At 45.5% G+C, this 12299-nt stretch overlaps 1 pseudogene; it reads left to right on the forward strand.

The window, feature by feature from the left end:
* The first annotated feature begins 5454 nt into the window (after window positions 1-5454).
* LOC148144871 (uncharacterized) lies at window positions 5455-11566 on the forward strand (annotated as a pseudogene).
* The last annotated feature ends 733 nt before the right edge of the window (window positions 11567-12299 follow it).

Raw genomic sequence — 12299 nt, forward strand, 5'->3', positions numbered from 1 at the left:
CTGTTGGACTATCACCTGGTGCTTTGTGATTTTTAACTTTAAAATTTGTTACAAATTCCTGCACACTGAGCATGCTCCGCGGTGTCAGCAAGTACTGCGCATGATCGCCAGTGTCAGCAAAGCACTGCGCATACTCTTGGGAGAGCGCGAGCTCCTTTCCATGGAGCAGTGGAGAACCTTGGAGGACCGGAAGGAGTCTGTCCTCCTGCCAATCAGAGCCGGCCATTGTGGAAATGCGGAGGTTGGACCGTGAGCTCTGAAGCTGCTGCTGCTTTTTTCTCTCTGCATAAGGTTAAACTTCACCCCAGACTGTAACTTCCTTCCTCTGTCTAACATTTGTGAGTACAACAGTGTTTTTCTCATCACGTTTTCATTCTGGGGTTCAAGAGTGAACCGAAGGAGGGGCCAGACTCTGGAAAAGTTGATCCAGGTCTGTGTGTCAACTTGCAAACACATGGCAAATGCAGTACCACAATGTGAAGTTATAGCCTTTGCAGTGTAAAAAAAATAGCAGAAAGGAGGTGCATTGTTTAAATGGTGATATGTTGAGATGTGGCGAAAGTGAGATGCTGGAGATCAGAGTTGAATATTGTGGCGCTGGAAAACCACAGTCGGTCAGGCAGCAACTGAGGAGGAGGAGAGTCAACGTTTCGGGCACGAGCCCTTCATCAGGAGTGATGTGTGGATAGACAAAGGGGCCTTACTGTCCTTCTACACCAGTCACTGCCAGTTGTCAGAAAGTGCAGCAAGCAATGAGCAAAGCAAGTGGTATATCATCAAGAGGAATTGAGTTCAGAAGTGGGGATGTCTTCCTGCAGTTAGGTCGATTATTGAATGTATTCAAGGCTGAGTTCATGTGACTTTGAAGAACAAAGAAGTTATGGGAGAATGCAAGAAAATGGTTTTAAGACCAGTACAGAACAGTTACAGAGTCATACAGCACAGAAACAGACCATTCAGTTGAACTAGTCCATGCTGGCGGTGTTCTGAAACTAAACTGGTCCCACCTGCCAATGATTGACCTATATCCCTCCGAACCTTTCTTATTCATGGACTTATCCAAATGTCTTTTAAACATTGTATCTGTACCTGCATCCAGCAACTCCTCTGGACATTGATTGCTCAAACGAACTACTCTTTATCTTTAAAAAAAGGTGCCCTTCATGTCTTTTTAAAATATTTCTTTCTTCACCTTCAAAATTTGCTCCATCATCTGGAACCACCCACACTAGGGAAAGAATACCTGCCGTTCACCTCATCCATACCCCTCATGATTTTATAATCCTCTCTAAGGTCACCTCTCAACCTCTGATGCTCCAGTGAAAAAAGTCCTAGCCTATCCATCTAGATACAGGTATATTTATATCGTGTTATGAACTGTTCAATACTGGCGAAAGCTGGAAAGACAAATGACGTATTCCTGCTTCCAATTCTCTCAGTGTGTCCAGGACAGCAAGAGACCATACGACATAGGCGCAGAAATTAAGCCATTTAGTCCATCAGATCTGCTCCACCATTCAATCACGGCTTATACATTTCTCGACCCCATTTCGAAATATAGATTTTGGAAAGGCAGATCATGGCAGGATCTACACATTTGATGGGGAGTGTTGTTGAATAAACATACCATGGAGTGCTGGTTCATAGTGGAGTCGCAGGTCGACAGGGTGGCAAAGAAGGTGTTTGGTATATTTGCTTTAATAGGTCAGTGCATTTCAATACAGATATTGGGAGGTCATGTTGCGGCTGTACAGGACATTGATTAGGCCACTTTTGGAATACTGTATTCGGTTCTGGTTTCCCTGCTACAGGAAAAGTGTTACGAACCTTTGTAAGGATTTGGAAAAGATTTACAAGGCTATTGCCAGAGTTGGAGGGTTTGATCTATATGGAAAGGCTGAATAGGCTGGGCTGTTTTCTCTGGATCATTGGGGGCTGAGGGTTGACTTTAGAGAAGTTCATAAGGAGCATGGATAGGGTGAATTGCGAAAAGTTTTCCCCAGAGTAGGGGAGACCAAAACTAGAGGTCATAGGTCTGAGGTGAGAGGGAAAATATTTAAAAGGAACTTTGCAGGCACCTTTCTCACGCAGAGGGTGTTGTGTGCATAGAATGAGCTGCCAGAGGAAGTGGTGGAGGCTGGTACAATTAAAGCATTTCAAAAGGCATCTGGTAATAGGGAGAATTGAGAGGGGTATGGGTTATGTGCTGACAAATGAGATTATGTTAATTTGGGATATCTGGTCAGCACGGACAATTTGGACTGAAGGAAAGCAGAAGTGTCATTGTGAAGACTGGACTTTCAGAGCAGCTTTCAAAGATGTTTTGTCCTGACTGGGAGCGGAAGCTACAATGAAATCTTTCATTTGTGAGACAGGAACTGAGTGAGTGAGGACATTCAGGATATTGGTGGAAAGTGGGAATTTGTTGCAATGTGGAGTTGAAGTGATTTAAGTAAAGTGTGCTGAGCAGGGAGCCTAGTGAAGGGTCGTGGCTTCAGGATGACAAGGATTGGATCTGAATATTGAGGGGGTACGTGGCATCCAAGTTGAATAGGAAGCGAGGTAAAGGTCGAGGGTTGGCACTGCTAATCAAAGCACTAATAACATGGTACTCTGGTGTCGGCTCGGATTTCAGGTTCTGATTTCTCTGTCCTCTTCTCCCTGTTCCCAGAGAAAGATGTTGTCTGTTCTCAGCTCAGCTGGCTTTCTGCTGAAACTTTGAGCCCCTTTTACACCTTCCAGAGCAATAAAACATTCAGTCGATCAAGGCCCAATCCACAATATTCTCAGCCTGAGAACCATCCAGACTGAGAGGGTCATTGGAGCAGGGAATAAAACAAGAAAAATGAAACAAAATGAGACATAAATGCACATTTGGTGCTGAAAGTGTGTTCATTAGATCGTAAACCAGAATTGGGGGTCTCCCAGGATTCTTATCTTCCCCTACTAGAGGAATTCTCTTTCCCTAACAATATTTACATCAACAGAAATAAAGCATCTGTCATCAAATAAACATAGAGATATACAACACCGAAATAGACGTTTGGATCCAACACATCCATGCTGACAAGATGTCCTATTTAAATCTAGTGTCCCATTTGCCAGCATTTGGCCCATATCCCTCCAAACCTTTCCTATTCACACACCCATCCAGATGCCTTTTAAATGTTGTAATTGTACCAGCCTCCACCACCTCCTCTAGCCTATTTACTCTATCCGTTCCCCTCATGATTTTATAAATGTCTATAAGATCACCCCACAGCCTCTGACACTCCAGGGAAGCAGCCCCATCCTATTCAGGCTCTCCTTATACCACAAACCCTCCAACCCTGGCGACATCCTTATCAATCTTTTCTGCACACTTTCAAGTTTCACAACATCTTTCCTATCCTCCAGTAGGGAGACCAGAATCGAATGCAAGAATCGAAAAGTGGGTGAACCAATGTCTTGTACAGCTATAACATGACCTCCCAAATCCTGTACTCAATGCATTCAACGAGTCAAATGGCCTCTTTCTGCACTGGAGCGATTTAATGATTTGATTTTGTATCAGAGTCAATTTCAGTCACTATCTCTGGTTTATGGTGTGTCAGGGTGGGATCGGTGGTACCAGAATTGCTTGCAATACTCCAAGCGTAGCCTAACCAATGTCTTCTACAGTCGCAACATGACCTCCCGACTCCTGCACTCAGTGCACTGACCAATAAAGGCAGGCATATCAAACACCTTCTTCACTATTCTGTCTATGTGCGACTCCCCTTTCAAGGAACTATGAACTTACCATCAAGTCATACAGTATGGTCATGGACCTTTGGTCCAACCAGTCCATGCCAACCATAATCCCAAACTAAATCAGTCTCTCCTGCCTGCTGTTGGCCTGTATCCCTCCAAACCTTTCCTATTCATGTACTAAAACAAATGTATTTTTATTGTACCCGCATCCACCGCTTCCTGAGGAGGTTCATTCCACACATCAAGCACCCTCTGTGTAAAATTAGTATTTGAATGGCAAGGATGAAGTTGAATTGAAATGGTTCATTAAAATAAACAGCTTCTACTAAACCCCCTACAGCAGGTATGGTAGCAACTCCAACTCTGGAATCTCTCAAATCGATATTTCCATGGAGTGGAGGGGGGAGTAAAGTGTTGGATTTACAGAGGTGGGGTTTTTCTGAGAGTGTAAAGCTAAAATTAAACCCTGTGCTTTGCTTGAACTCAAACTGCATTGACGGGGAGGAGAGCGAAAGGAGTTTGCAAAGTGTCCTCCCCTCCCAATGTGCCCTCTCTCCCCCATTGTGGACGTCTCAACGTGGAGGTAGCCCTGTCAATTTCAGAGTGAAACTCCCTCCCTCTGGGCAACATCTGGGAGCATAGCAACGTCTCCCCCTTTCTATTCCTCATCCTGGGAGGGGGAGAGAGAGAGAGGCGTGGGTGCGGGGTTGTGTTGGGTGGAGACTGTTCACATGTAGCAACTGGAGTGACTCAATGGAGGGAGCAGGCTCTCCAAAGGTGCTCAGATGCTCTCTGTCCTTCTCAAAGACATTTTCCTTGTGTATTCCCTCGGTTTGGCACGTACAGAGTTTGTACCCTGGAAAAGGTTTACTTCTTTCCTCATGTTCAGAATTATAAGGGTAGTTTCTTATGGAACTGAGCAGTATTTAATGGATTGGCACATTGATTTCAAATGTAGACATCTGTTGATTCATATGGTGTATATCTGATATTGTTGGCTGTTATAAAACTTTGTGGCTATGATTTTTCACCTTCTAATGCAGAAATAGAGTTACGTTCTATATCTCTTGTCTCTTTTGTATTGACGAGGACAGCAGGAAGTCATTCAGTCACTTCACTGGCTTTCTTTTCCCAAGCAGTCTTGACATTTCATTATCATATTCGTGATTCAGCTCCATTTCCAGCACCTTTGTCGACAGCTTGTTCCAGGTTATTGCAATCTAAATTAAGTTTTCCTCCAAACACACTGAAGGCTATCTTGTTGCATGAGGGTTTTCTGCGTCCTGCATAATATATGGTCAGCACTCATCTGGCAATATACAGGAATTGCCACCGATGTTATGTTCATTTAACAGTACTGACAGTGATCACTCAATTTGTGATTTTTTTTTGGAGGAAGACATGCAGAAAGAAATCTGAAAACAAATGATACGTCATCTTCTGACAGAGCCACTTGAATCATTGGGGCTTGACTATCAGCAGCCATTCAATTCAAGAAGAAATGTTTGCTTTTGTCTGTGTGAGAGATTTTGAACACTTGTATGGCAGGAATAATACTGAGACACCCGAGTGATGGAGATTCAGTACGCTGTCTGTGAAAAATGCGTCAAACAATTTACTCAGCTTGGGGGATCAAAATCTCAACCCTCACAGTGGGGAGAGACTATGTATCCATTCTGTTTTGAATTTCAAACCCAGCGCGACACAAAGAATGCTCCCCTCATGGGGAAACCATGGAAATGTGGGGACTGTGGGAAAGGATTCCCTTCCCCATTGGTGCTAGACACCCACAGATGCGTTCTCACTGGGGAGACGCTGTTCTCCTGCTCAGTATGTGGGAAGGGATTCAGTTGGCTATGCAGCCTGCAGACACACCAGCGAGTTCACACCAGGGAGAGGCCGTTCATCTGCCACCATTGTGGGAGATGATTCATTCAGTTGTCCCACCTGCAGACACACCAGCAGGTTCACAGTAGGGAGAGGCCGTTCTCCTGCTCTCTGTGTGGGCAGCGATTCATCGATGCATCCCACGTCCTGAAACACCAGCGGGTTCACCTGGGGAAGAGGCCGTTCACCTGCTCTGAGTGCAGGAAAGGATTTGTCGATTCTTACACCCTGCTGACCCATCAGCAGGTCCACAGCAAAGAGGCGCCGTTCACCTGCCCTAAGTGCGAGAAGAGCTTCAGTCATGTGGGCAACTTGTGGAGGCACCAGCCGATCCACACCAGGGAGAGGCCGTTCACATGCTCTGTGTGCGGGAAGGCGTTCACTCAGACATCTACACTGTAATCTACCAAAGGGTCCATATCATGGAGAGGGCGTTCATCTGCTCTCAGTGTGGAAAGGGCTTCACCCGCTCCTCCCACCTGCGGAGCCACCAGCGAGTTCTGGAATTTTTTGAGGATGTAACTCTGAAGATGGACAAGGGAGATCCAGTGGATGTAGTGTACCTGGACTTTCAGAAAGCCTTTGATAAAGTCCCACATAGGAGGCTGGTGAGCAAAATTAGGGCGCATAGTATTGGGGGCAAACTACTGACTTGGATTGAAAATTGGTTGGCTGACAGGAAACAAAGACTAGTGATAAATGTCTCCCTTACAGAATGGCAGGCGGTGACCAGTGGGCTACTGCAGGGATCAGTGCTGGGTCTGCAGCTTTTTACAATATATATTAATGATATGGAAGATGGTATTAATAGTCACATTAGCAAATTTGCTGATGATACAAAGCTGGGTGGCAGGATGAAATATGAGGAGGATGTTAGGAGATTACAAGGTGACCTTGACAGGTGAGGTGAGTGGACAGATGCATGGCAGATGCAGTTTAATGTATGGTTATCCACTTTGGTGGCAAGAACAGGAAGGCAGATTACTACCTAAATGGAGTCAAGTTAGGTAAAGGGGCAGTACAAAGAAATCTGGGTGTTCTTGTACACCAGTCAATGAAGGCAAGCATGCAGGTACAGCAGGTAGTGAAGAAAGCTAATAGCATGCTGGCCTTCATTACAAGAGGGATTGAGTATAGAAGCAAAAAGTTTCTTCTGCAGCTGTACAGGGCCCTGGTGAGACGGCACCGGGAATATTGTGTGCAGTTCTGGTCTCCAAATTTGAGGAAAGACATTCTGCCTATTGAGGGAGTGCAGCGTAGGTTCACGAGGTCAATTCCTGGAATGGCAGGACTATCTTATGTTGAAATATCGGAGCGACTGAGTTTGTATATCCTTGAGTTTAGAAGACTGAGAGGGGATCTGATTGAGACGTATAAGATTATTAAAGGATTGGACACTCTGGAGGCAGGAAAAATGTTTCCGCTGATGGGTGAGTCACGAACCAGAGGACGCAGCTTAAAAATAAGGGGTAAGCCATTTAGGACAGAGATGAGGAGAAACGTCTTCACCCAGAGAGTGGTGGCTGTGTGGCCTACTCCTGCACCTATTGTCTATTGAGTTCATGTGCCATTGCAGGGGGATTGAAGGAGCGACGGCTGAGTGACATTGTCGACTGGACTATCAACCCAGTTCCGGGGATTCCCGGGGTTTGAATCCCGCCGAGGCAGATGGTGAGATTGGAATTCGGTCAGAAATTTGGAGTTCTGAATCTAATAATGAATCCATTTTTGGGGGGAGAAACTGCCATCTAATTCACTTATGTCCCTTTTAGGAAAGGAAACTGCCATTGTGGGAAAGGATTCACTCAGTCATCTCAACTGCATCCTTTACCCGGTCTGACCTACACCTGACTCCAGACCCACAGCAGCATGGTTGACTCTTGACTGCCCCCACCCCCACCCCATGGCAAATGAGTGGGAGTAACTTAAATGAATACAGTGTTTTCGGGTTGAAATTGCTGAGCGAGGCAATACTTCCTTTAGCTTAAGGCTGTACCAAGGATCCAATTATAAAGGGACAACTCGGCGCTGACCAACAGTAAAGGAAGTGGAGTTGGGAGGAGTGTGTGAGCTTTGAGATGTTTAAAAAAAAAAGCTTCTTTTCATATACTTTTTTTTTTGCTGGGGAGATCTGAAGCTGTAACAAAGTTGGGTGGCAATAAAGGTTACTTGAACTTAACCCTGGTCTCAGACTGTCAATGAAAGCCAAGAGATCCAATAGGTTTTTGTTTTAAAGCTGCTCACTCTTTTCAACCTCTTGCACTAAGTTTCCAATGTCATGTATCAGAAGGAGCAGTGAATGAGTAGCTAATATCGTTAGAAATTGTAAATTTTTCATCTCTGCAGGTATTGCATCATTTCATCGACATTGTAACGTTTACTGGCAGCACCGGGAAGTGTGGGATGTATTCATGAGAAACAAAGTTAAAAATCATACAACACCAGGTTATAGTCCAACATGTTTATTTGGAAGCACTAACTTTCGGAACACTGCTCCTTCATCAGGTGTTTGTGGCGCAGGATCATAGGAGAATTTATAGCAAAAGATCGCAGTTTCATGCAACAGAAATGATATAGAACAAACTTAGATTGTTGTGAAGTCTTTCACCTTTTAGAATAGGTTGCAGGTTTTGTTTCATTAATATGTAAATCCCAGAACTTGTTTGAAGACACATTCTCGAGACAACTTAAGGTCTCTATCCCAATCTTGAGTGAGACTGGTTCTATTTTCAAAGTAGGAATTTATAAAATCTCACATGGATTGACTGCCTGTAGATTGTATTTTGCTCAAAAAGCGCACAATGTATCTGCAAATATAATTCTGCAAATTCAAAATCACACAAAAGCCTTATATGTAAGTGTGCATGCATGAGAGGATGTGTGTGTGTGCTTGATAAAGTGTGTGAGTGATAGAGTATCAGCCTGAGAGAGGGTGTATATGTGTGTGTGTGTCTGAGAGAGTGATGTGTGAATGTGAGCGTGTGTGAGAGTGTATGCTTTGTGTGGGTGTGAGAGAGCGTGACAGTGAAGTGGGGTTACCTGTCATGTGACATGAACCCAAGGTCCTGGTTGAGGCCATCCTCATGTGTTCTGAACTTGGCTTCCAGCCTCTGCTGGGCCACTAAAACTGAATAAGCAGTTACTTTGCACACATTGGAGAGGGCAGGGTGGGATTTGTCTTTCGATTTGCAGAAGGTGGGAGGTTCTGGGTGCTGGAAACTAGGGAAAACATGCTGGAGGACCTTCGGCTCAAAGAGATGCAGCTGGAAGCCAGGCTGCAGACACGATGGGGGAATCATCAAACCCCCACACTGTGGAAACAGGCCCTTTGGCCCAACAATCCACACTGACCCCCGTTAGAGCATCCCACCTAATAACCTCCACAGCTAATCCCTGAATTTAGAATGCCCAAACCACTCTACGCTGCACATTTTGGGACCTTGGGAGGAAACCAGAGCACCCAGAGATGGGAGGGGGGAGGGTAGAAAAGTGCAAACTCTACACAATCACCCTGAGGGTGGGATCGAACTCAAGTCCCTGGCACTGTGAGGCAGCGGTGCTAACCACTGAGCTACTGCCGCGCCGCCCACAGTCTTGGATTGAAGGAATCGATTGACTTCATTCCAGGATTGAAGGAATCGATTGGCTTCATGCCAGTCCTGGTGACACTCCAGCCCGTTTGGGGAATTGAATTTGCTTCCACAGAGTTTCCACGGTGCAGGGGTCATTGCGTCTCAGCAGCTTCAACGATCCAAAGAAGGGCTCGTCTACAGCGAGAACACTAGTCCACATTTCGCTACAGAGTTAAAGTTCTTTGCACAGTCAGAACCCTGGAACACTCCCACGCAGGCTGTGTGGAATCACGGGGCTTCTCAAGTCACGTTGATGTTTGAAGTAACTTCCCCTCCTCGATTCAAACGCTGCTGATATTCAGGCCCTGAGTAAATTTTTTGTGCACGCCTGAACAGCAAATCCTCCTCTGCTAATACCTTGAGAAAACAGATCATTGCTGTCAGTGCAGGGCAGGAAATAGGATAAGAGAATTCTAGTTTGTACCGAGCAGCCTTCCCTATCTCCTACCCGAAATCTCTGTCTCCCATTTCCTCCACCTTTCAATGGATTCCAACTCGAATTCATCCTTCCATCCTCCTGTTTTTGCCCAGCTCCCCTCACCGGAAAGCGCTGACTCTCGGTTCAGTTTCTTAGTCACTTCTTGCCATTCCCAGTATATTGCCCACATCTTTATTTAGTTTTTAAAACAGAAAGGCAGTGGTTTGCTGATGCCAGGATCTGAGGGGAATTGCGCTCACGCTCCAGATTCTCTCTCGCATCATTCACAAAAATCTGCACTGCACATGTGCAAAGAAGGGGATGATGGGAGTGGGTGGGACGCATTCACCAACTCCCCATTCAATCACGATCCAATCATGCCCACAGCGCCCCCTGTCTATTCTCTCTCGCTATCTCGCTTCCCCCCTCTCACACACATGCCATCCTCTCCGTCCATTATATCTCCATACCCTCTTCCCCCTGTCTAGTCCAGTCTCTCGCCCACCCTCTGCCTTCCTCCATCCAGTCCCTCTCCCCACACTCATTCTCTCTCTCCTCCCACTCTCTGCTCCCCTCCATTCTCTCTCTTTCCCCACCCTCTGCTCTCCATCCATTCCCTCTCTCTTCCCTCACCCTCTCCTAACATTCATTGTTGCTCTCTTTCTCCCCCACCCTCTGCCCCCTTGCATTCTTTCCCCACGCACTGACCCCCATCCATTCTCTCTCCCCACACTCTGCACACCCATTCTCTCTCTCTCTGTCAAACGCTCTGCCCCCACCCTGTGCACCCCCAGTGTTTCTCTAACTCCAATGTTCTGTCCCCGGGTCGATTTCTCTCTCTCTCTACGCCCAGCCTCTGTTTCCCGTCCAATTTCTCTACCTGCACCCCCATTCTCATCCTTTCTTGTGCGTCGAGCCCTCTTTGATCACTGTATCAGCCCTTCTTAGGATAGAGAGAGCGTGGATGGTGATGACTCTACCTGCGAGATGGGAGGGTGTGGTGTGAGAAATGGCTGATCTTTAACATTGAGAATCGCTAAAATGATACTTTCAAAACCATAAGTAAAGTTTGAAAGCAAATTCAATTTTTTTTTAAAAGCTGCATTTTTCTGAAACTTGCATTGAAATCTGTGCAATTAGGCCACAGTTGAGGACAAGCTGTAAGGATGGAATGGTCAATTCCTCGTCTTGCGAAGTTGGTTCAGATTAATTAGAAATAGAGTCATAGAGTTGCAGAGCAGGGAAACAAGCCTTTCGGTGCATGCCAACCACATATTCTAAATTAATCTGGTAATCCATTTGCCACCATTTGGCCCATATCTCTCTCAACCCTTCCTATTCATATACCCATCCAGATGCCTTTTAAATGTTGTAATTGTTCCAGCCTCGACCATTGTCTCTGGCAGCTCATTCCATACATATACCACGCTCTGCATGAAAACGTTACGAGTTCGGTCCCATTTAAACCCCCTCTCACCCTAAACCTATGCCCCTCCAGTTTTGGCTTTCCTCTACCCTGGGGAAAAGACATTCAAAAATTGAGCAGCCACACAAAATGCAAAAGGAATAAACTGTTGAGCCTCAGGGAAAGAAACAAGTCTGACTCCAGCTTTTTTTTCTCTCCGATTGGCAGTTGGACCAGCATCTCCACTGGGCATACTGCGCATGCTTCTCGATGTCAGGAAGCATTGCACATGTACGCTGGTGTCAGCAAAATACTACGCATGCTCTTTGCTGTCAGCGGAAACGGCACGCAACATTCTTGATCGACCAATGGGAAGCCCTGAAGGACGGGAAGGAGTGTGGTCCTCCTGCCATTGAGAGCCTTCCCTCTAATGTCGGAATGCGGAAGTTAGACCATGCGCTTGTGAAGGTGTTGCTGCGCCTCTCTCTTTGAATGAAGATTGAACTTCATCCCAGACTGCAACTTCTTTCCTCTGTCCAACATCTGTGAGTACAACACACTCTTCTCACCCCCTTTTCCATTTTATTTTTTCACTCTGGTGTTCAGTTCTTGACTTGCAGCAAAGTTGGTTCAGGTATGTGTGTTAATTGGCAAACACATGGTAAATGTAGTAACGCAGTGTGAAGTGATAGCCTTTCCTATGAAATAAAAACAGGAAGGAGGTACATTGTTTAAATGGTGATATATTGGGATGTGGAGAAAGTGAGGACTGCAGATAACGGAAATCAGAGTCGAAAAATGTGGCGCTGGAAAAGCACAGCTGGTCAGACAGCATCCGAGGTGCAGAACAGTTAACGTTTTGGGCAAAAGCCCTTCACCAGGAATGATGTGTGGATGTACAAACGTGCCTCAGCTACCTTCTGCTCAGGCTTTCTACTCCAGTCAATGCCAGTTGTCACATAGGTGCAGCAAGCAATCAGCAAGGCAAGTGGTATATTAGCAAGAGGAATTCAGTTCAAAGTGGGGATGCCTTCCTGTAGTTAGGGAGATATTGAATATATTCAAAGCTGAGTTCATCTGACTTTTGAATGTCAAAAATAGTTATGGGGGAAGGCAAGAAATTTTTAAAAATATATACTTTTATTAGAAACGTTTTCAAATCTCTCACAACACCTCCATATACAAAAAAGAACAATACCAAAATACAGAAACATAGCAGTACAAC

Source organism: Chiloscyllium plagiosum, unplaced genomic scaffold (genome assembly GCF_037043375.1).
Source record: "Chiloscyllium plagiosum isolate Xiang-an unplaced genomic scaffold, Cpla_swu_hap1 HiC_scaffold_27, whole genome shotgun sequence".
Taxonomy (NCBI): Eukaryota; Metazoa; Chordata; class Chondrichthyes; order Orectolobiformes; family Hemiscylliidae; genus Chiloscyllium; species Chiloscyllium plagiosum.